The sequence below is a fragment of the Lissotriton helveticus genome, chromosome 3_1 (assembly GCF_964261635.1).
Source record: "Lissotriton helveticus chromosome 3_1, aLisHel1.1, whole genome shotgun sequence".
Classification (NCBI taxonomy): domain Eukaryota; kingdom Metazoa; phylum Chordata; class Amphibia; order Caudata; family Salamandridae; genus Lissotriton; species Lissotriton helveticus.
Window position 1 is genome coordinate 845,871,392 of NC_136061.1, and position 25,046 is coordinate 845,896,437.

A 25,046-nucleotide genomic window follows, 5' to 3' on the forward strand; every position below is an offset into this window, starting at 1 on the left:
CTCACAAGTTCACAAGAACATGCTCCTCTATCCTCCTCCTCCAGACTCCTATTTCCCTCAAAGCAGACGGCTGGATTACGCCCAATGAAGAAAGACTCTGCACTTGTGGGGGTGTTCTACTTCTTTGCGGGTGAGTAGACGGCTCTGGGGCCATTGCTGGGAAGGTCTAGTACCGGATAAAAGTGGTTTGGAGAAAATCGGAGCAAAAAAAGTTTTTGCATTTTTGCTCACTATCATGTTTTCGGTGGCCTGTCTGGGGGGGTTCATGGTGTTTGTGGGTGGGTTTTGGGGTCTGGGAGCAATGCTGGCACAGTCTAATTTTGATTGCATTTGTTTTCCAGGACATCCATGGTGGAAAAGTCGAGTTATGACCTTGCTGCACAGCGCGTTTGGACAGAATTGAAAGAAGGCCGAAAAATAATTCTAAGTATGAGATTTTCCATTTTTGCTTTTTGCCTGTTTGGGGGTATTGTGCGTTTTTGCGGGTCTTGGGGCATTGTTGGGAAGGTCTAATACCGGATAAAAGTGTTTTGGAGAAAATCCATGAGGAAAAGCGTTTTTGCACATTAACTTAGGGCTCGTTAGGGTTAGCACTAGCAGCAGGGTTGCATGTGTTTCGGGGTGTTCTAGATTTTTGCAACTGAGTTCTGGGGTCTTAGAGCACTCGTGGGAATGTGTAATTTTGGTTGCAAGTGGTTTGAAGAAAATCCATGGTGGGGAAGGGGGGATTTGGCCTAGTTAAAGAAAGCGTTTGCCACTATTCTTAACTTAGGGCTCGTTAGGGTTAGCAGTATTGTATTGCATGTGTTTGGGTGGGGGGCTGTTTGTGGGGGGTTTTGCGAGTCTTGGAGCGATGCTGGGTATGGATACTTTTGCTTGCTTGCAAGTGGTTTGAATACAATCCACTGTGGGTAAGGGGGGATTTGGGCCTACTTTACTTTCAAAGTACGTTTTGTCACCATTTTCTACTAGGCCTCGTTTTTTTAGATCTGATTGGGGGTCTTCTTAGGGTCTTCTACATTTTTGCGACTGGGTTTAGTAAGGGTCTGGTAACACTGCTGGGAAGGTCTAATTTTGTTCTAAAACACAGATTACAGTACACCTAGCTTGAGGGGAAGGATCTGCTAAATTAATTCGCCCATACTTATGTATCCTTCAAAAGGAGACTCAGACAGAGTAGGCACTTTCAAAAATATTGTACTGTCTATTAGGAATCTCAAAGTGTGACTTTTTGCACTACACAGCGTACATACCTTATATTTATTTGTCAGTGGTGTTCTAATATCACGTCCTGTTTTTCCATCAATAATTACAGGCCGGGTTTCAGCCTGTGCAATGGGGAAAAAAAGGATGAAGTCAGGCTTCACATTAGCGAGCCGCAATTCAGCATCCGGCAGGCAGTGGACAGGGTGTCTTCTGGTCACCAACATTGATGGACGGAGCGTCAGCTGGAATGGAGGAGTCCCGCTAATAAGAGGAATGGTTGGATGCATCTTACAACTTCCCAAATTCAACAGGACAACTACAACAACATACAGATACAGTATCCGTTCTTTTCTAATTATCTGTTAAGTAATGCTATTGCTGTGAACTTCTATGAGTGTGACTCTGCATTTCTTTGATCTCTGCTTCTAAATTCATCCCTACAGCCATTGGATAGGTTTTACTTCTGCTATTTTTCAAACCTAATTTATTGTACGAAGTGTTTCTCTGAGTGCAGAGATAGGCAAGTGAAAACACATAATTATTACTGCAGCCCTGTACTGTCGCATTCTTTCATTCACGGTTGTCGAAAGTACTAGTTACTTTTCAGTAACCATGCATGCAGTAGTGCATGCACTTCCTTTATGTCAGTTAAAAGATTCATGGTTAGCTTTGTACCCAAAGATTTGTTTATCTTCAATTATTGTTTGTCCATGCTGTGCTTTTTTTTTCTTCTCTCAACAAAACTTTCCCAAAACCCTCCATTCCCATCCATTTTCCAAACCCTAACCCTCTTCCCCCGGGCTGTGTGGTTTTGATTGATGTGTGCCTAAATGACAGCAATATTTCCACACACTTGCTGGGGAGGATAAGGTCATAGCAACAGGATGGTGAAGGAATCCGAGGATATATTCTTACTCAGCTTGACACCGAGTCACTATTGGCAAATGAAAGCAGATTTTCATGTGCGCCATCAACTTGATTGGTCATCAAGAACATCCTCCTCCTAGACGTGGCAAATTAAATTATTACGCTGCTGTGTCCTTCACCTTCAGTACTATTTCTTGTAATAGTAGCCAATGTAAAAGAAATTCAACGCAAGTAGTAGTTATACTTTAAATACTTTACCATTTGTTAGGCTACATTGTGGCACTGTTCTAGTGTACTGTCACCTGCTATATTCTCTATTGTACCGTTCTAATGCTACGGTAAGGACAAACAAGGTTTGATTTTCTTTTTTTCCAGATGCTGCAACTGCCACTGTGTAACACCACAAGTACCACCGCAATGATGACATTTCATCCGCCCAGGATTGCCAACCTTAATCGCCATTTCGCGTGCAGCCAGCCCTGTGCCTAGCCCTATTTCAAAACACAAATTACAGGTAAGATAAGCGTTTGGGGGGAGGTAGTATAATGAAGTATTAGGAGAGACGAGAGACTGACACTAGTCCTAGGACTATTGAATTCACTTACTCTGTGAGAGGCACTTAGTTTTGAAAACATTTGGGCCATTAGTACTTACACAACTTGAATCAAGATGCCACTTAAGTTTCAGGACTGTTAAACCCCCACCCACCAGCCTCAAAAGCAGTAAAAAACACGTATGCTAAGATAAAGTTTAAAGTATATTTATATATCCAGTAACATAAATCTTCCGCAAGACCCAACCCTCCCCCCGGACCCCAACGAATGTCCCTGAAAACGAAGTCCAAAAAAGTAGAAAACCCAACTCCCAATTCCCACTCCCCAGAAGTCTTTAAAAAAGGGGCAAGGGACAGTCTCCTCCTACTGGCTGCTGTTGACTTTTCGGGCTAGGTCAGCATGCTCCTTGTGGAGGGTCTCGAGCAGGGTCTTGGTGTTGAGGAGCTCCTGCTCGAGGTAGGAAACCCTCAGGGAAAGGCAGTGCATCCTTTTTTTGCAACTGCTGTGGGGGGCAGCTGATTTCTTTGCTGCTCGGTGGTGGCGGGTGGCTGCGGTACCCCGGCTCCGTACCGCTGGAGACCTGCGCTGACTGGCTGACCCAGGGAGCGCGGAGGAGGATGCAGGTGTCGCCGTGGATGTTGTTGACGTACTCTGCGTGTCCTCCTCCTCCTGGGCCACCAGCCGCCGATATTCGTCGACAGTCGCCTCCAGCCTCCGTTGCCGGGCCCTTTCAGCCAGCTCCTTCCTTGTTGGTTTGGAAGGAGCATCTATATGAAGAAAGAAAGACATAGTCTGTAACCAATGCTCTTTAAGATTAACACAAAATGATTCAGCAGAAAGTTGTGTCACAGTAGAACTAGCAACTTGGAAGCGCAGTACATAACTATTGTGGCCAGTATCTATCTAACCTCCCACTTCTTCATCCTTGCTCTAACATTAGTCGGAGTTTAAGGAATCAATTCTACGAGCACTATGGACTCACTCCATTAGAGTCGACTATGACAGTACACCAGTCTTATTCTTCTTCTTCTCTCTTGTTTAGCAAAATTGGTACGTTAACTTCTGCAAGCCGGCATAATGCCAGCGCAGTCAACTTGCACCCGAGAAAAACAGACGCCCGCCATGATGAGTGAGACAGACTTGCGTTACTGTACCAGTCCAGTACATGCAGGTGGTGATGCTCTTACTTTTCTATTACGGGTGGCACTGACAATACTCTGTTACAAGGGCTACTGCTTAATTAATTTAACTTTCACCCTACAGTGCCAATGAATAGATACTAGAAAAGGAAAATGAAGAAGATAAATAATCTGATTATCTATCACTGCACATGGTATGTATTTGCTTACATATGGGATGACTTTAGGTGCTTTGCTTTTTATTGAGTGAACAGTGATACATCCACACAAGAATGACCGAGTTCTACTAAACTTATTAACAGATGTAGTGAGCGGCCATCGTAATAGCCGGATATATGCTGTGCTTGCAATACAAACTACTGCTACTATTCATGGTAGTATTTGGACAAAATTACAACTTCTTTTTCTTGCCTTTCCTACACTGGGATGGACGTGCGGGTGCGGTGTTACATGCTCTTCAAAGTAACACTTAGTTCATCCAGTGACCGTCTACTCTCGAGATACACATATGCTATCTAAGAGTCAGATAGTACCATGATCCAGGCATCCATCCATTCAAACTATATGTCAATCATTCTTCTTCATGTCTCTCATCTGGACAAACCTTACGTTTTCTCACGGGGAGCACACTATGCAGTCTGCAATCTCAATAAGTAAGGAATATAAGAGCTTACCACTGCTCGCCACTACCGTGGCAACCCGCACAGCAGTTTGGTCCGGCACTTGCACCGCCTCCTCCCCAGAACTTCCCTCCTCCACCTCCGCGCTGGGCCCAGCACCAGATGTTCCACCTACAAAGTACATTTAAGAATGTTAGATGTCATAGACATACACCAATCACTAGTATTTTGCCTAGGAATGAAGAAATGTGAATACCGAAAACAAGCTAATAATTTGTGACTGTCTACTCTAAAGTAAAAATGTCCCTTTTTCCAGGGAAGGGTGTTGTGTTGCTGCACTTTTTGGCACAACTGATGAATGCTTGCTTTTTAACACGCACCATTTGTCTCATAACAGACAGAATCTTCACTTCTAAGAACAAATCATCATCACTAGGACGGAGAGACCAACGATTCAGCACCAAAAAGAAAAATTAAAGTTCAAACCAGGTGAGGGCTCGGCTCGCCCACAATAAATGTGTGAAATAAATCACTATAAGCACTTTTCCATTTTTAATCAACCGTTTATGTTTTATGACAAGCTTGATTTCAATAAATATTTTTACTTTTAATAAAGCTTTAAAACTTAAATAGACTCTGTGGTTTTTGGTCATGAGTGAATGAGCAAAAGGTTTTGCAATTTGCAATGCATGAGCCCGTGCCTCTGACACTTCTGGACTCTGACTCTGTACTCTTGTCCTGCGTTGGATAATCATCATTGGGGATCAATCATCGATGAATTCGGGAGCTAAATGACTCTGCCACACTATCTAGTCAGTAAGGAGATTGGGGGTTCTTCAAAGTCTGATATCACTGAGGTATGTGGAAAGTCGACCTGTGCCTATTATAATTGATAAACAATGCACTTTAGTGTCCATAGTTCTGTTTGTACAGATTTGTCCCTGCAACAGTAGTAGTATGGATTGTCCTCCTATCCAAACCAAAAGTAAAGTAGTATCTTATTCTTTCTTTGTGGTCATTCACCTTTTTATTGTTGTTAATTGTCAAAGCATAAACATTTAGAAGACTTGAAAAGACATTATGGACAATCCCAGAGGACTGCACTCAGAGCATTGAGCTATTGCTGACTAGAATGGGAGTTTCGTTTTACACCTTTTGCCAAATGTTCAATCTTAGTTAGCTACACAGACAGACAAATAAGAATAATCTAGTAATACCACAGGGAGTCATAGTCGAGGCAGGATAAGAATTTAGATACAGTGTACAAGAAGATCAAAGACGATTTAGAAAAAATCGAATGAGGAACGCTAGGAAAAAATAGGTACTCTATATTAAAATTAAAACTTACCGGGGCCAGCAAAGGAGCCCTCGCCTGACCGATCCTGGCCTGGTTCAGCAGCAGCAGCCTCCTCCAATGTCCTCTTGCCCCTGGGAGGAGCTGATGTACAACATGAAAGAAAGAAAGACCCAAAAACATGGATTATTGTTGTCAACCAAACCAAACATTTCAAAAGAACAATAACAAAATCTTTTGGCGAAATAGCAAATAGACTACTATTGAACGGGATATATTGACCTATCTCATGTGGTCTACTACGATATTAGTATTGCTTGATTTGCGGACCGTCGACTTGAAAAGTTATGCAACTCACTAAACAAACTACTAAAAGGTTCGCCTAGGACTGGCAGGCAGCAGTCCACAGAACGCGTAGTGACAGACAAACTCCATCGTGATTGCAGATCAGCGACAACACTAAAAAGTTTCCTACTACATTAACCAGTCATTAAAATACTCAAACTATCAATCCACCACCTCTATTTCTTCTTATTGCCAGGTGTACAAAGGAAGGACTGGACTGGAGTCTGTAGGGGCAGATTTACAAGCCCCTTGCGGCTCTTTTGCTCCATTGTTGCGTGACTTTTGTGACGCAGAGGCATAACAAAAGAGGCGCCATGGTGCGGTGTATATTAACAACGTGACGCATACGGGAGATGCATCACGTTGTAAAGCCCTGCGTCATCAGGGGGCGTTCCGGCGCAAGGGAGGGCGTTTCTGCGCAGGAACGCATCCTAAAAGTGGCTGAGGGAAATCTACAAGATGTCAATCAGTCACTTTTAGGACAATGATGCGTGACTCAAACCCTGTGCCTGCTTGAAGCAGACGTACGGCTTGACGCAGCATTGGGGAGATAGGGCACCCCAGAGCATTGCTGGAGCTGCGCCAACGTTGTCACGCAACTCGAGCAATGCGCCGCCTTTACGGCACAGATGCGTAAGGCTTCTGTGACGTTTTGGGCCCATGGTGCGCCGCATTGTAAATACGGCGCACCATGGGTGGTGGTGGCGTGGCGCACAATTACTGGCGCATCCCTGCTACTTTGCAGGGATGCGCCGGTAATTGAAAATCTGACCCTTAGTGTCTAGCATTACGCAGTTCTTTACACTACACTCATACATAATTTCTCAGGCCAATGAAATGAACACAAAATAGAAAACAAATAAGCATAGTAGCAAGGCTACTGAGAAGGAGAGCAGTGCACCTGAAATGCACAGAAGATTTTGAAATGTATTTTACCTACAATGTAATCTGCAGCATTATTGCTCTTGGTAAAAAACAAAAATTTGCAATATAATAACACACAGAGCGGGAGAAAACAGAGTAGTGATGAAATAGCTAGAAATAGCTACTATTACTCACCAAGCCCGGGGATCTCGACGCCGAGCACGTCCAGCAAGTCGCGTTCCCGGTCCATGAGATCCGTCCAGCGGTGGGTGGCCTGGTTGTAGTTGCGCCGGACCCCAGAGTGTTCAAACATGGCCCGGCACACCGTCTCCCACCGCTTCCGGCGCTCCCGGATCCCGTAGCCGGTAGCGATCTTGCCGCCTCCCATGATGGTCTTGGGGAGGCGGCGCTGGACATGAAAGACTAGTGCGGCCACCTCCTCCGCACTAAAAATCTCCCGAGCTATAACTTGCTCCCCCCTCAAACGCCCGCACGGGAGCCGGGCACGGGGTGCGGGACCCTTCCCCTTCGCGGGCTGCTTCCCGGCTCCCTTTACCATGGTCTGGGCAGACAGGAAGGTAAATAATAAAGAAGAAATAGAATAGGGAAGAAGAAAAGAAAAGAGTTAAAAAAAGTAGTTTAAAATCAACCCAAAGTAGCAGAAAACACAAAAATATAGAGCTAGATAAATAGAGGGATAGATAATAAGTAAAATAGAATAAAAAAAACTTCAAACAAGCAAAGGATGGCAGAGATTGACAGAGGATACAGAAAGCATGCCCAGAACCATAGCAATGAATGAAAAACAAGATTGCCGCGCCCGTTGACGACCGCGTGGGTAAGTTCGAGCAAGATTTTCCCCGCGATCACACGCAAACATGTACTAGCAAGCCGCACACTTTGCGAGATTACACATAGCGCCCGGAAACGGAATTACGTCACGCAAACAAGATGGCCGCGCCCATGTACGACCGCTAGGGTAACTTCGCAAACGTTGCACTACAAGCGGCTTGCGAACACGCACAAAATCACGCGAACAAACACGCCGCAAAAAAACCAAATCGTGTATTCGCACGAATTCGCGGCTTCCGAAATCGATCTCGCACGAATTCGCGCCCCGCAAATCGCTCGAAATTGCAGAAAAACGATTTTTGCAAAACTGAAAGCACTCAGCAGGTGCAAAAGTTCAATCTTAACATTAGTAACAATTCCCTCTAGTGCTTCCTGAGGGGCCCCTCCAGAGTTCAGTTGCCTACTTGCAACTATTCTATGACCCTGCTCTGACCCTCACAGCAGGGTCAGAGAATAGCTACAAGTATTCCAAAGGTCCTGCTAAAAAAAATTTAGACTGCAACAGAAAGCAATTGCAGATAAGGAAGCAGGTGCCAGACTGGAAGTTCAAATTCAGTGACACATTAATCAATCAGCCCCTAATTCATTCATGTCAGTTAAGACAGGCCAGGTGTGCTTTTCCCCCCATAATCTACAGTGATGAAACAGAGGGTAGCATGGGTGAGCCAGAGGGTGGCATGGGTGAGCCAGAGGGTGGCAGTGGTGAAACAGAGGGTGGCAGTGGTGAAAAAGAGGGTGCTGTGATGAACCAGACGTAGAAACAACATGGTCGCGACCGTTGCTACCCGACAAGTAAGTTCGCGTTTGCGAACTGGTAAAAAACCCTCGCGAAACGGCAGAAACACTTGCGAAACAAAAAAAAATAATCCGCTGAATTCGCGAGAGTTCGCGGATTTTGCGGATTGCAAATCCATAAATACGCAAGTTCGCGGATTGCCAATTCGCAAAATCCGCCCATGCTTAATTGTTAGGCAGTTACACATTGCTAAACATTAGTTATGAAAAAACATGAGGTCAAATGTGACACTAGACTTTAACCTAATTCTCTATACATATTTTATTGTCGTTTTGACAATGCTTAGCAAACTCGGCATTCATCTACTTTTGAATGCTTGTATAGTTGCTTTGAATTCATATTTATTTGTGTGTGTGCCCTTACATTGTGCTCCTAAGACCTCTTATCAGACTGTGTTCTTGGCTAATTCAATCTCCTGCTCCCATTGTCTAATCATGTTTCAATCTATTGAAAATACAGAATATGTGCCAGTGTGCCTGTGTGCTAAGGTCATAAATTACTTCAAGTTTGTCAAACACGGGTTTTCCTTCAACTATGACTTCACAGGTCATGCACTCTGGTCTCAAGTGAACTCTTCACCTCTTTTTACTCAGCACGAGCTTTTGACCTGCACAGCTCTTTCACCACGTATAGCTGTGTGACGCTCTCTGATGTTGTCTGCTGTTGCGCCGTGTTTTCATATTTTATTTCTTCAATAACATTCCCTCCCTCTAGTTGATATTTCAACTACTGGATCTAAACCTAGATTTACACTTGGCAGTAGGTGATATATGTTGCCCTGAACATCAACTACTCGAGTTGGTGTCCTAACTGGAAACTTTCCTCCCGCCTTGGTACCAATCATTCTACAACATGCTAAGACTAATTGGATAGCACAATACACAGCTAGTAAGACCACAATAGCTAGCAACAAGGCTCCCAACTATCCTAACTTCCAGGATGGTAGAAAACAAAACCACCTGGTAAACCAATTATCCAGGGCACCTCCTTGATCTACCATTTTCTTCTGTAAATTGTACAAAGATTTTATAGCCTCTTACAAAGTTCCATTGTCCACATCATTTGCTGGGATAAAAGTACTGCAAGCAGTTACTATCCTGGCACATACCCCTCCTTGCATGGCTGTCATAAGGTCAAGTACATAACGGTGCTGCATTATCATCATTCTCATAGCACACAGTTCTTCCTTTATGGCATTGAATCCAACTTTTGTAGTGTTGATGCACTTGAGGAGCTCCCACCGAATTATCTGCTGCCATCGAGCTGTTGCCTTAGCCTGAACAAACAGCAGAATGCTCTCAAAGAACAACTGTGCATCATTAAACAACCAATACTCCTGAGGAATATCATTCCCCACTGTAGTGCCATAATACTCTGCAGTTCTCTTCCTTCAATCATGATGTAAAAAAGTAATTGGACGGCTCATGGGGTGTTCATGTAGAGTTGATGCACTAAATCCAGGAATTCCCATACCGAAGGTGTGTAAGGTGACGACTGAGCAAAGTTCTCCTTATTTCTGTGGTATCTGGGTGTACAGTAGTTCTCAACACTGCCAAAAATAGTCAATGCGGGTGGAGGTGCCTCCCTGCATGTCAGTGTTATCTATTGTGGCACTCCAGTTGGCATTGCATCCTACATTAACGGTGTCATATCCTCTGAAACATAGGGAAACAGATGTTAGTCTCATGACCATCTGAGGACTCACTATACTATCTATCCAAGTGTAATGTCCAACATTGTTTTCCCAAATTTGTGCACACTTTTTTTCTGAATCCTGACTAGCATCAGTACCATTCCATAAAGACATTACCCGATGACCCTACAGGAGAATTCGATATCGGAATGCCACTGATCATGGGCAAAAACTGATCCAGTGATTCTAAATTCTGGCCTACAGACACAATCTGGGGGTAAAAGATTTACTAAGTAACTATTTACTCCATGGGTGGGCGTGATACTCCTAAAATACCCTAAATCTAAAACCATCATGATCCAATCTACAGTGGCAGGACGGCCTGTCTTCTTCATGCATGATATCTCATCCTTAAGGTGCTGTCTATGTGTAAGACTATATAAAATGTCTGCTGAAGAGTTGTTATGTGGAATTGACTAGAAAATGTTCTACCTTAACATGTGTTATTTGCATATGGGCCTTAATCCTACACAATTAGAGATGCAATAGACATAGAGCTGTGCTTTGGGTGCTTCTTTAGTTGAATTCAAACCTGTAGCATGAGGAATTAAAGAGCAAATACAACATGATTCATTGGTACTTTCTGAACCTATGTCTGACATATGCTAATACCACATAATATCTGATAATCTGGCATGAACATTTTGGGACACAGTATGAATAGAAAGTTTTCTTCGTAGGTGTTTGAGATCAGAGCTAGAAGGTATGTTGCTATGAAGGTGCAACGTTTGAAAAGATTTTATTAAGAGACACAAAAGAAAAAGGAAAACAAAAGTACATACCTTTGGTTCTGTTATTCTAAAAAATTGTCCTAAAGCAGAGGTGGAGGGGGCATTTTTATGATGCCTATCGTCTTCCCCTGTCTTGTTCCATTTACATTATCTATGACGTGATGTTGGATTCAGATGAATATCGGCGAGTGGGAACCTAGGCTTTCTGCCATCGACCTTGAGGGCAGTGGGGTCACCATGGGCACTTTGAATGGTTCGTCAAATCTGGGCTCTCTCCATTACCGGACAAAATTGCGTACAAAAACCTTGTCACGTATGTGCTCAACTGGGAGGTTGACCTTGGCGGTGGTGTACTTCTCCTTCCCTTTGGTTACCTGTTTAGAAATGAACTTTGCAAGCTTGATTAATTCATAAAGGTAAACATGCATTTAATCTTTTTGGATTTCCGCTGAAGTTTCACCCTGAACATTACTTTTAGTAGCAAGTACTTGCACATTCATGGGTCTCTGTGTCGCTATCTGATGGTGTGTCAGTTGATGGTCAGAACAAGGCGTGTTTCTAAGGGAAAAGAGTGCCAGTGGTAGGCAATACAACCACTTATTTTGCAACGTGGCATATATCTTGCTTATGCTTATAGCAGGCCATTAAGGCGCTTGGCGATGCCATTGCTTTGGGGATGGTAAACAGAGGATCGTTCATGTTTTATCCATAACATTATGATAAGATATGTAAAGATTGCATTAACAAAGTGTGTGCTGTTGTCAGATTTTATCCCTTTTCGAATTCCCCAGCATGGAATCACCTCACAAATCAGAAATGTCGCAGCTGACTAAGCATTACAATCGACAAATGGTCCTGCTGCAATTCGTTGGGGAAAAAGAACAAACTACACCTATAAGTTACTGATAGTGTTGCAACTATCTAGTATGTCTATAAAGTAAATATGGAGTGCTTTAAAAGGACATTGTGGTCATCGAAAAGAAGAATTCATCACCTTTAATATGGAGTTGGGAGATAATTGTTGGCAGACAGTACAATTGTGAAGGTACATGGAAAGCATGTCAGGCAAATTGGGAACTAACCAGTCTTATTGTATTTGCTTAGACAAATGATCACTTGAGACGTAAGCTGGTAAATTCAACTAATCATGAGCTATCATAAGTAAAGCCTGAGGCATTACTGGCTCATCTGTGGATATTTGTCTATATATTAGGTCATCCCTGACTTAGAGCATCCTCTAGCCTCCCATAACTGTTTCTTATGGGGTGGAGCAGCTTCCTACAACTCTCGAAAATGTAAACACGCTGTCACAGCATAATAAGATGTGACATTGTCTGTGGTAGGATTAGACTCAGATTCAGATGGCAAGGCAGTCTGAGCCACCAAAACAGGGACATGTTGTGAACCCGAAGGCACAGACGGGGTGTGCATCTTGCTGCATCTTTAGCAGCCCAATCTGCTAGTCCATTACCCTGTGACATAAAATCCTGTCCATTTGATGCTGCACATTTCACTGCCTGTGGTAATGCAAGTGCCTCTATTAGAGCCTCTAGGAGTTTCCTATGCATAACAGGACTTCTATCCTATTTTGAGGAAACTCTCCTACTCCATCTTATAATGCTGGAATGTACAGTGGTAGTCACATAAGCTGAATCTGAATATATTGTGATGACTTTTCCTGCTCCTTGCTTAAGAGCCTCTGTAAAGGCTATTAATTCTGCTGCTTGTGCAGAATAATGTACTGGTAGCGTTAACTGCTCTACTATGTGGAACGTGTACGAAGAGTCATGCTGTTGTGCTCTGACGACTGCTGCACCTGTTTGTCTTACTCCTGTATCCTGGTCAATAGTAGAAGAACCATCAACAAAATAGACAATGCTACCTGGTATAGGATCCTCTGTTGCTTGACTAGATTCATTAGGAAGATAAGTTGCACAGTCATGCACATCATCATCAGTGTCCAATATAGTAGGAGCAAAGAATGTCGCAGGATTAACTGTATGACACATCACAACCTTTAAAGACAGTAGTGACAGTATCACCTCATATGCTGACACTCTCTGTGTAGTTAGAGCAGTCTTATCCTTCTGTATGATAGCAAACACTGCATGCTCTGCATAGGGCTTTAACGGTGCCCCCATAACAATGGAAGTGCTCTTCTGCACTGCGAAAGCTGCAATGGTGAGAGCTTGCTTTCAAGGATAATGTCCTTTCATAACTGAATCCAACTGTCCACTAAAGTATGCAATGGGTTTGTGTCCTAAAGGATATTTCTGCATAAGAACCACTGTCATCACTTGATGATTGCAATGGCAAAATAGATAAAACTCCTTCATATAATCAGGAGTTCCCAAAACAGGAGCATCTGTTATTTCACTGTTCAATTTCTGAAAAGTCTCCCTCAGTTCCGGTGTCAATGTTATCTTGTCATTCCTGTGTTTTGCTTGTTTATAGAAGCTAACAAAGGCACTATTAAAGTGCCGTAATCAAAACCCAATGTCTCACATAATTACAGAGACCAAGAAATATTTGCATTCCTTTAACAGTTTCTGACTCAGTCAATTGATGAATGGATGAGGCTCTTCTACTTCAAGGGTTACTCGTCGATCAGAAGCTGACAGTAATTGCCCTAAATAATGGACTTCCTCCTGGCAGTACTGGACTTTGTCTCTCTCTACCTTGTAACCTCTCTGTGCAAGAGTAACCCGAAAGAATATAGTATCTTTCCTACACTGCTGTTCAGTAGGACTGCAAACTAGTATGTTGTCAACACTACAACAATGTACTGTCACACTGAAAGTTTGACAGATCATTATTTACCTGTCTGTTGAAATTGCTCAGGGGCTCAAAATACCTTTGGGGTAAACAAGAGTACATATACTGAGTCCCGCAATAGGAGAACGCTGTCAAATAATGGCTGTCTGGATGGAGAAGGATGCTGAAAATGCATTCTTCAGATCTATAACAGAGACATATTGAGCATTGTGAGGAATATTTGTTAGAATGATGGATGCGTCTGGAAGAATTGGAAATTCTGGTATCACTATATCATTAAGGTTGTGCAGGTCTTGAACCATATGCCAAATATTACCCTTAGACTTCTTAACCGGGTAAATTGGAGTGTTACAAGGAGATACTCCAGTGTAAATTATTCCTTGCTCTAACAAAGCCTGTATAGTAGGGGTGATACCCTCATCTGCTTACTTAGAAAGAGGATACTGACTTGCTCTAGGTAAGAAAGCACCTTCCTTTAATGTAATCCTGAATGGTGTAGTAGTACAAATAAGAAAGTTAACAAAAGGGGGGAGGGAGAGAAAAATCTTAAATGGACTTGTTCTCCCTGGGTTAGTTTTATAAACAAAAAGAATCCATTAGGAGGGGAGAAGGGAGTGTCCCTACGATGGTTGGGAACACACTGGTTGTTTTTGGTACCCCTCACACACCAACAGGCCACTTGGTGTCATGCTTCATCATTGGGGTCCTCGCACCCCTCTACGGGATGCGGCATGCTGTGACCTACGGTTGCGTGGGAGCACTTATGGTTGCTATGTGTGGTGTGAGTGAGGGAATATTATGTGAGTACTGTGGTGGGGTTTGATAGTGAGTGAAGTTTAAAAAGTGCCTGGCTCGTGGGGTAACAAAAAACTTTATTTGGCCCCCGGGCTGGTACTAATAAAAGGTGAGAGTGGAGGTATTAGCTTGACCTATGTGCGCCACCTCCTATGTGTGTGTCAACATGTTTCGGTGTAAAAACACCTTCTTCGGGACTGGGGTACACAAATCCCCACCTTACTCACGTTTTTCTACTTTTTCAGAATGTTCTATACTAAAAAAGTTAAATTTTTACAAGTGCAGGTAATACAATGTACCTACTGGATCAACCTCTATTTAGCTGACCTGTAAAGGAAGAGGACAATTTTTTTTTTCAGGTGGTCCGTTCCTTAAAAAACCATAGGTATATCGACCCGTGGATACAGTCATAAAAAGGTGCGGTTCGAGTTTCTAGACACGTTGGTGTCATTCTACACATGAAGAACGTGCCTGTAGTGAAAATTTATAAAAAGACAAATACCAGACAAACACACATAGAACATAAAACACACACTCTATTTTTAGGCGAATTATGGGTTGTAGATAGCCCCAGTGGTTATCGTTGGATTATATACACATCGTGGGAAAAATACTCTGTGAAGCTCACAGTGGGCATAACATACTGTTTTGTCAGGAGTCTACTACTCCATGAGACCGTGTTAACGTAGGGGTCCCTCGCGCTTCCTTGCTGCCTGTGAGGAATAAAGGAAACATACTGCTTTGCCCGGTACTTACATATTCAAAGAGGTGGTAAGATGGTTTTGTTGGGTTTGTATTACTCACAAGTCTATGAGGAGAATCCCTCTTTGCTGCCCCTTACGCCGGCTCAGTTGGTTGTGCGGAGGTGTTGCAAAGAGCCCTTTTATACCGTTTGTGACTCGCCCCTAATTGGATAATTGGCAATATAGTAGACCGGGTATGCCCGTATTTGGTTCCCAGGTAATTGAGTCCGTCTCTTCGCTCCTATCTCTACCGCGCATGCGTGGCCGCGTGTTACAAAGAGTGCGCATGCGCGTTTGGTTTAAGAGGCATTGTTATCCAACGCGCATGCCTGGAATGGTTAGTGCTGTCGCTAATCTTGTTTCAAGTAGAAGGGAGTTCGCGCCTGCTCTTCTATTGACATAATTTTTGACAAAGTCAGAATTTGGTTTTGATAAGGTTGTAACTTACTCAGGCATGTAAGTGAAAGATAAGTTAAAAATAAGGAGGAGTTGGCTTATTGTTTAGTCTAATACGACCCATAGAGGATCTGCTGTTGAGTAGGTTTACTTAATTTCCCTTATCTGGGCATATCTTACTATGGTGTATTCTGGTTCTGTATATTATGATTCTTTTTATAAAAATTGTTCAAATTGAGAGGGCATTTCGTTCAAAAAAGGGGGGCATTTTGGCAGTTCATAAAGACTGATACAGACGGATATCATTTCCTATGTAAGTGGCTCAAGTATTCAGTTGACCCCAGGGAATGGCATCGTTCAGACCAGAGATGTGGGTACCGAGGCGGAACACCCAGCGTTGTTCTTTCTCAAATAGACCCTGCTCTGTGGGTAATTGCTCAATTACCGCCCACTTGATGTCATTGACGCAGTGCTCCATCTCTAGAAAATGGGCCGCCATCTTAGTGGTACTCTTTTTGCAGCGGATGTTACTCTTATGTTCATTGAGACGTGTTTTCACGGCTCTGGTGGTCATGACAATGTACTCGAGGTTGCAGGGACAGACAATCATGTAGATTACGTTCTTGCTGTTACAATTAGTAAATTTACGTTGATCCCATTTTGTTCCATTGGCAAAGGTCAGCTGCTTGCTGACCCGTAGAGGGGTGCGAGGACCCCAATGATGAAGCATGACACCAAGGGGCCTGTTGGTGTGTGAGGGGTACCAAAAACAACCAGTGTGTTCCCAACCATCGTAGGGACACTCCCTTCTCCCCTCCTAATGGATTCTTTTTGTTAGTAGTACAAATAAGGCCTACATCATGGTTAACAAGGTGCCTGGGACCGAACCGCTTCCCTAACAGAATCAAAAGCTCTACCTGGTGTGGGAGTCCTTACTTCCAATGCTGCCCTCAACAGCATGTCATTCTGAAAGACGACAACTGTTTTCTTGGAATTGTTATCAAACAGTTGATCATCCAGTATTTCCCTAACCATTTTACCTGACTCAATGAATATAACACATGCTCATAAAACATGGTTATGATCACTAGCTATCAGAGGACCATAGGTTGGTGTTATATCTAAGGTCTCTATTTACAATAATAACTAAGTGTCAGGCATCTAAGAATATTGCCCTTGCCATCGGAAAAGGAATTCTTCAGGTAACTGGACCTCCTTCACCGGTAACTCTGGTGTCTCTGCTATAATTGTATACACTGTTGTGGTAAATGCCTCCACATCAGCAGGTCACGCTCTAATTAGATTTCCAGTAGAGGAATCTGCTGTTACTTACATAATCCTGGAAGGTGAATTCCAGGGGGTAGAACAAATCATGGTAACATCAGACTCAAAATGAATGGTCATATATAAACTTGGCCATAAGATCTCTCCTTAACAAATTAGCTGGTGCAGCTGGGAAAAACAGAACACAGCCCTCAATATATCTTCCATCTACTTCCATCTTTACTAGTTTAGTAAATGGAACCCTCATTACCTCCCAGAGAATCTGTGTGTGTCCATTGATCTGTTAGAAATTGGAAGGCCTCCCTCTCTAATACAGGATCGAGTTGCTCCTGTATCTATGAGGAATACATACCTCTTGTTATTGATAGCTATCGTCACAGTTGGTTCCAAAACTGCCTGAGCATCACTTGCAGTATTAGGCATATACAAATACTCTGTATGCGCCCTCATTGTATATATCCTCTCACATCATATGTCTATAAAGGATTTCTTCCTCTCACAGTCACACCCCCCTGTCCTCTTTGAGGTGGAATTGCCATTGGAGGTGCTTGGTAACTTTGCTGTGGCAGCACTTGTTGTGCTTAAGGCATCACTAATTGCTGCACATTTTGTGGTGGTGTTTGAGGCACATATACTATTTGTGGGGTTGACTGTGGCTGTATTGTTGTATTCCCTGGCTGATTGTAAAATCCTGCGCTTCCATTTTGTTCATCTCATCTCTTAGTTTAGTTCTGTAATCTCTGATAAAATGTCCATACCTGTGACAGTAATTACATACGTGGTTCACCCTTTGAGGATCTTGCCTGTCTCTTCCTATTCCTACTCATCCTCCTTTCTTTACTACATTGTAAAATAGCACAGCATTTCCTCCTGCTACTTCCCAACCCTACCCTACTTCTTCGGTCCATTTTTTTTCATCCTGCTAAGAAACTGAGCGCGGTCCGTATTAGGCGGCATTTAGTGAGCCATGAGGGACCCAATGTCTGGCCTGTCTGGATACATTTTCCTTAGCTGATCCCAAACTACTACCCTAAGTTAAATTGAGATTCATCATATCTAGTCTCAGTGAGGGTAACATTTCGTGCTCTAGCTTTCTGAAAAAAAACTGTGGTGCTTCATCTCCAACAAGAGAGGTAAGCAAACTTTGTATGTCTCCTACTGCCAAGGTGATGACTTCAATTTGCTTTTCAAAAGCTCTAATCTATTTCCCTGCTCTCTCTGTAAGCAGTGGTAACAATTTCTCAAGATTCTCCTTGTCCATCTGTGGTCAAGTAACATAATGAGGTGCCCCCAGGTCCCTTGCATATTAAGTGCATTTGATATACCGGATTGGCAAAATATTGGGGATTGTGCCGTCTGGCATATTTTTGCCACACGGGCAAACATTTCCGCACGTAGGGATAATTCCAGTCTGAATCTCTCTCACCCTAAAAAAAGCAGTCCTCGGCACTTGATATTTCACATGGATCAAAGGACCCTTCTTGTGGCAATGTACTCATTTGTAACCCTTCAGTCCATTCTGCCAAATTATCCACATATGGCACAACACTGTGCCAACTATTCTCTCCTTCAGCAACTATCTCACTAGGGGTGAGATCTGCACTGTGCAAAACTGATTGAAGACTCATCTGCTGCATTGGCCTATCATGTAGTGTCAATCCTCCCATAGCCTCACAAGACCCCATCCTGAGGTCTGGCTGGCCATGTGTTCCCTGAAACTGCAAACACTCAAGCTATGTTACTCAGGGCTTTCTGCTTTAGGGAACATATCCTGCTCTCCTGCTTTAGTGTCAATGTGATTAGGTAATTCCTCTGCACCCTTTGTGTGCATCGATAAGGGGTCTTTCTTGAGTGCCAATATCATATGTGAAGTGCCTAGCCTTTGGGGAACTAAGTATTTCACTCATGTTATCTACACCCCTATGTATGGACTCTTTGTCATCCTCCCAAAACTTCCCTGTATCTGTCCTGAAAAGGTATCATGATACCCTTCCCTCTTTACTTCTCTTGCATCTCTCCTACCCTCACTTTATGACAACCATTTCTGGACACTCTCTGGTGAAAATATAATGTTCCCTTTCTCCTTCTGCCAAGGTGATAGCTTATCTTCAGGCTCATCTTTTTCTTAGGATACTGGCCATCTGCCATACTAGCAGCTCTGTCCACATAATCACTCCATCTAGCATCATCTGCATCCCTTCACTGTGGGGTATTCATTTGTTCCCTAACTACCCTTCCTGTTATGTCTCTTTTCTGTAATTTATATATTTATATATTTGTTTTGTAATGCACATGAATCACCCCCAAAGGAACATCTCGGCGCAGCAGGAACAAAAACGTCGGCAGTAGTCTAGCAGTTAAAATAGTTCAGATCTTGCTGGTAGGTTGTGAATTAGACGAGCTGCTGTATTCTGAACCACCTGGAGCTTATCCAAGAGACATTCGTTGACTGCGGCCAGAAGAGCATTGCCATAGTTCAGGCGACTAATCACCATGGTCTGCAATCTGATCGCAGAGTATTTGCAAAGGGGAATGTTTGTTATGCGAGCCTGGAGATTAATGAAGTAATTAAGGGTTTTGAAAAGTTCCTTGGAGGAGTTACCAGCCTTATCAAGTTGCTGAGAGATGAAATTTTTCTGCACCTTTCTGATATTACTGTGATAGTGCGCTAGGGATTTTTTATAAGCTTCTCGATAGCTAGGGTTGGGAGTTGTCGCCATTGTATTTCCAATTCTTTGCATTGGGTTTTCTCTTTGCGTAAATCAGAAGTGTACCAAGGAGCATGTGGCGTTAGTCTTGGTGAAGAATTAATTTTCATTGGAGCCAGAATGTCAATGGCTGTATTCAGAGATGTATGGAATAATTTGAGTGCTTCCTGAATATCCATTGCTTTCTTTATGTTAGGGGTGATATATTCTTTAGTAAAAGCATAGGTAGAAACTTTATGCGATTGTCTGCTATAGTTTGGCTTAGAAAGAATATTGCGAGGTGCAGCTGTGTGTGCCAATGAAATGTGGAAGCTCATTAATGCATGATAAGTCCAAACAAAAAGACATGGAAGTTCACAGGACAGAAATGGGGAATTAGTGAAAATCAGGTCCAGTGTATGGCTGGCAATATGAGTGGATCCCATAACAGATTGTTTAAGACCTAGGTAAGCGAGGTCAGTGCAGAGATAGTGTGCCTCTGATTTAGAGGGATCATCCATTTGGACGTTAAAGTCACAAAGTAAAATAAAAGTATTAGAGGACAGTGCCTGGATCGCAATGAGTTCCATACGTTTATGACTAAAAGGTCCCAAGGGGCTGGGAGGATAATAGACAAGAGCCCTTTTCCAGCTTCTCTGGGGTGAGAAATCAATTTTAAAAACACATATCTCCGCCCATACCTCGAAGACGGATTCAGTGATAGTGATTTTTAGTGAATTATTAAAGATAATTGCTAATCCTCCACCCGTTTTACCTAACCTATCTAATTTCAATATATTGTAGTCAGAAGGTAAGGCAGGGCAATGGCGGGTGTGGAGTGAGGTTTTAGCCAGGTCTCCATGAGAAACACCAAAGCTGGTGAGGTGGACTTAATCATGTCCCAGATTTCGATTTCTTACTTAGGCAACAATCTGACATTGCAAAGAAAGCATTTACATGTATCGGTGGACCAAGTACGTGAGTTAGAGAGGACAAGGTGAGTATGGTTGGCCTTAAGGTCCAGAGAGTTCATAGTGGTCATAGAAAGAGTTTCTTTGATAGTCAGTCTATGGCTTTGGAAAAGGCATTTACGACAGGAGAAAGGGGGTTCGAGGGAGGGTATTCGGCTCTGTGTGTGGCAATGTAGGCAGGTGAAAGAATGATGTGGCTGATGAAACATGTGAATGGTCACCACTGTCTCCTGGACTCTTCACCTCTATCCTCCTGGGGAGAGGCGGAATCTAGAAACCTTGTGAACTGCGCTTCTAGTTGACCTGAAAACTGAGAGTCACCCATCCTTACCTGCTGTCTGGGAGTACTCGCATGCCTTGGCTCTGATATTTGGGGGCGACATTGAGGATTGTGAAGGAGTCCCCACTTCAGTGTTCTCATATCCTAGAGCAGCTTCTTGTAGCTGCATCAGTGGATATGAACCAGGTGCCTTGGGAGAAGTGCTCATAGGTCATATGGAGGTAGGGGAGCGAACAGAGTACTAGGGGTATCAACTTTTGAAGAGTCCTTAGACTTCTCACAAAAGACTCACTATAAAGCTTAGGTGGCTTCTCGCTTCTGCAGTTTGGCTCCTGCTAATTTACTTCTAAGATACAAAACAATGTGCTCTAATATTTTATCATCAAATGCTGCTTCTTTTGGGCAGGAATATGCATATTTCTGAGTGGCCATTCTAAACAATATTTTAACATTTTTTTCTGATCATTCAGAATAGTCTTTTGCATATGCGCTAGGAGAGTCTCCGTAATTTTTCATATTTCTAACAACACTTACAATTCAACTTTTTATCTGTCTGATCAATATTGCTTTAAAAAAAAAAATCCCACTAGTCCTTATAAACAAGAAAATCTTTCAACATGTTTAAAACAATCATATATTAAACATTATGCATCACAATAACATTATGCAACAACAACCTCACTCTGTGGCCATTTCCATTCACAAGCACATGCATGCATTCACCTTCAACAATTTAAAAACACTTTTACTACTTCTCAATGTGAATCACCATTATTCTACTCAACATAGTAAATGCAGTCAGCAACCATTGGCCACTACCCTCTGGGCTTAGAGAAGATAACCCTCAAACCATGCATCTCATAGACCATGGAATGACTTCTGGACATTAGGTCCAGGTGGCAATTTGAGTGTTCAGCTCGTACCTGGATGTAAAGTTTAGCAAAATCAGCATTTCAGCTGTCCATCTAGGTCAAATATTGGAAGACATGTTAGCAACCCAACTTCAAATCACCCACATTGACCATTTCAATCTTTATATTGGGATAAACCCTTTGACTATGTAGCACTTTCAACTTAATATTGTGCAACACATGTACACAATCTTGAATGCAATACGCTTATTTCACTTATATCCTTATATCTACATCTGTATTTACCACTGCCTAAAGAGACATGTTATACTATATATATATGAAACAAAGTCTGCATTGTCCTCACCTTAAAGACGGCAACCCCTGGATCCCTCCTGTCCCCCATCAATAGGCAAAACTTTAGACAACACAGTGTCTGCTCAAAGCATCAAAGATGTGAAATAATGTATGCAGCAGGGGCAGGTGGTGCTCTGGTGGCAGCTGTCGATTGAGGGCAAAAGTGACCCCTAGGATGGCTCGCCAACTGTTGTAGGGTAACTTTAAAAACAAGCATTTGCAATGCAATAGGTCTCGCATAAGGAAAGTTTGAGCTATTGGTATTGAAAATGACATATTCATGTGTTGGTTTTAAAAGTAGCGAAATTAATAGCTTTGTCATTTACAATGCCAATAGTTATAATTTTTGCAAATGTGACACCTATAGCATTTGTAATGCAATATGTGTTGTATTTACGTGACTTACATGTATTGATATTACAAATAACAATGGCTTTTAATTTTTTTATTAATTAATACTTAAATAAAAGTTATTGTAATTTATAATGGCAATAGCTTAAACTTTTGTAAATAACTTATGAAGATTATGTTCAGTGTATTTTATTGTGACGATAATCCAAGAACAGAAGTGAAATATTAACAACTTTTTGTGACATTTGTAATAAAGCTTGAAACATTGAGAGAACATATTTGAACCAGTTGTTGTTGAATGATTGCACAGATTGATGCTGTGGTGGCGCTGAGTGATGTTGTGGTGGCGACGAGTGATGCTGTGGCGTTCAGTGATGCTGTGGTCGTGCATAGTGATGTTGTGGTGCCCCTGAGTGATGCTGTGGTGGTGCTGAGTGATGCTGTGGTGATGCAATAGATAGAGTGAGTGTGATACATAGAGTGAGTGCGATAGATAGAGTGAGTGCGATAGATAGAGGGAGTGCGATAGATAGAGTGAGGGCGATAGATAGAGTGAGGGCGATTGATAGAGTGAGGGCGATAGATAGAGTGAGGGCGATAGATAGAGTGAGGGCGATAGATAGAGTGAGGGCGATAGATAGAGTGAGGGCGATTGATAGAGTGAGGGCGATAGATAGAGTTAGGGCAATAGATAGGTGTGAGGGCGATAGATAGAGTGACGGCGATAGATAGAGTGAGGGCGGTAGATAGATAGAGTGAGGGCGATAGAGTGAGGACGATAGATAGAGTGAGGGCGATTGATAGAGTGAGGGCGATAGAGTGACGGTGATAGATAGATAGAATGAGGGCGGGTAGATAGATAGAGTGAGGGCGATAGATAGAGTGAGGATGATAGATAGATAGATAGATAGATAGATAGATAGATAGATAGATAGATAGATAGAGTGAGTGAGGGCTATAGATAGATAGATAGAGTGAGGGTGATAGATAGATAGAGTGAGTGAGTGAGGGCGATAGATAGATAGAGTGGGGAGAGGGGAGATGGAGGGGAGAGAGGGGAGTGAGGAGAGAGGGGGGTGAGGAGAGAGGGGAAAGAGAGGGAGGGGAGAGAGGGTTTGGAGAGTGAGGAGAGGGGAGAGTGAGGAGAGGGAAGAGTGAGGAGAGGGAAGAGTGAAGAGAGGGGAGAGGGAAGAGTGAGGAGAGAGAGGAGAGTGAGGATAGAGGGAGTGGAGAGAGGGTGGGGAGAGGAGGAGTGATGAGAGAGGGGGAGGGGAGAGTGAGGAGAGAGGGGAGAGTAAGGAGAGAGGGAAGAGGGGAGGGGAGAGCAGGGCGGGGAGAGAGGGGAGGGTAGAGAGGGAGAGTAGAGGAGAGAGGAGAGAGGTGAGAGAGGAGAGTGGTGAGGGGGGAGAGTGATGAGAGAGGATAGAGTGTTGAGAGAGGAGAGAGTGGGGGGAGTGAGGATAGTGAGGAGAGGGGAGAGGTAGAGAAGAGAAGAGAGGGGAAAGGGAGGAGAGAGGAGAGTGAGGAGAGGAGAGGAGAGTGAGGAGATGTGGGAGAGGGAGGTGAGAGCGGGAGGGGAGAGTGGAGGGAGGGGAGAGTAGTGAGAGGGGAGAGTGTTGAGAGGGGAGAGTGTTGAGAGGGGAGAGTGTTGAGAGGGAAGAGTGGTGAGAGGGGAGAGTGAGTAGAGAGGGAGGTGAGAGAGGGAGTGGAGAGGGAGGAGAGGGGAGAGTGGTGAGAGAGGAGAGAGTGGTGAGAGGGGAGAGAGTGGTGTGAGAGGAGAGAGTGGGGAGAGTGAGGATAGCGAGGAGAGGGGGGAAGGAGGTGAGAGAGGGATCGGAGAGTGGTGAGAGATGGGAGAGTGGTGACAGGGGAGAGTGGGAAGAGTGAGGAGAGGGGAGAGATAAGAGGGGAGAGAGGAGAGAGGAGAAGAGAGGAGAGAGGCGAAGAGAGGGGAGAGGGGAGAGAGGAGAGTGGGGAAAGTGAGGAGAGGGGAGAGAGAGGAGAGGAGAGGGGAGAGTGAGAATAGGGGAGAGTGGTGAGAGGGGGGAGTGATGAGAGAGGAGAGAGTGGTGAGAGAGGAGAGAGTGGGGCGAGTGAGGATAGTGAGGAGAGGGGGATAGTGAGGAGAGGGGAGAGTGAGGAGAGGGGAGAGGTAGAGGAGAAGAGAGAGGAGAGGGAGGGAAGAGGAGAGAGAGGAGGAGAGAGGATAGTGGTGAGAAGAGAGTGGTGAGCGGGGAGAGTGGTGAGAGGGGGAGGGGACAGAGCAGAGAGTGGTGAGAGGGGAGAGAGGAGGAGAGAGGGGAGAGAGGAGGAGAGAGGGAAGAGGGGAGAGGGGAGAGAGGAGGAGAGAGGGGAGAGTGGTGAGAGTAGATAGTAATGAGAGGAGAGTGGTGAGAGGGGAGGGTGAGGAGAGAGAGGAGAGGGGAGAGGGATGAGAGGTGAGAGGTAAGAGGGTAGAGAGTAGGTTGGAGAAGAGAGATGAGAGAGAATAAGAGAGGGGAGAGTGAGGAGAGAGGAGAGGGGAGAGTGAGGAGAGGGTTGAGTGAGAGGAGAGAGGAGGGGAAGAGAGGGGAGGGGGGGAGAGTGAGGAGAGGG